Genomic DNA, 510 nt, shown 5'->3' with positions numbered 1-510 from the left:
CATGCTGTGCAAAAAAGGAAAGTGAATAAATATTCCAAAAAGTGGAATATTCCAAATAAACCTTTTCAAGGAAAAAAAAATTGGTGTCGCTGTTGAGGCAAAGCTAATAAAAATGATTTGTCTTTCTTGGCCTTTTGGCTAAGATCAAAGTGTAGTATCTGTTTTTCAGGTGCTACATTTCAATTTATTCTCTCTCAGTGGAAGAGAAATCATTTACGACTAAGACAATTTTTTCTCCACGTTAAAAAAACCACCCTGGTGTCTAAATCTGTCCCGTGGGGAAGCATTGTGAATAGGTACTATGTTTAAAGTAACAAAGTTTTAATATTGAAAAAGTAACTGGAAAAAGTTATTTCTGATTTAATTACAAAATGCCCTGGAAGTGTTACTTCAGATTAATTATAAAATTCCCCGGAAAATGACCGTTCTGATTATTTTTTTTTGTTTACTTGCCTCCCCACAAGGGGGGAATTAGACATGAGGTCGGTTAAAAATTTAGGGGGAAACCAG

General features: G+C 34.1%; 1 pseudogene; it reads left to right on the top strand.

Annotated features, from left to right (window-relative positions):
- Positions 1-117: 117 nt before the first annotated feature.
- Positions 118-256, top strand: LOC145258480 (U2 spliceosomal RNA; annotated as a pseudogene).
- The last annotated feature ends 254 nt before the right edge of the window (positions 257-510 follow it).

This window comes from Euprymna scolopes, chromosome 33 (assembly GCF_053919585.1).
Source record: "Euprymna scolopes isolate OS-2025 chromosome 33, ASM5391958v1, whole genome shotgun sequence".
Lineage (NCBI taxonomy): Eukaryota > Metazoa > Mollusca > Cephalopoda > Sepiida > Sepiolidae > Euprymna > Euprymna scolopes.
Note: the sequence above shows the minus strand (reverse complement) of the source record. Positions and strands in the feature narration are given on the sequence as shown.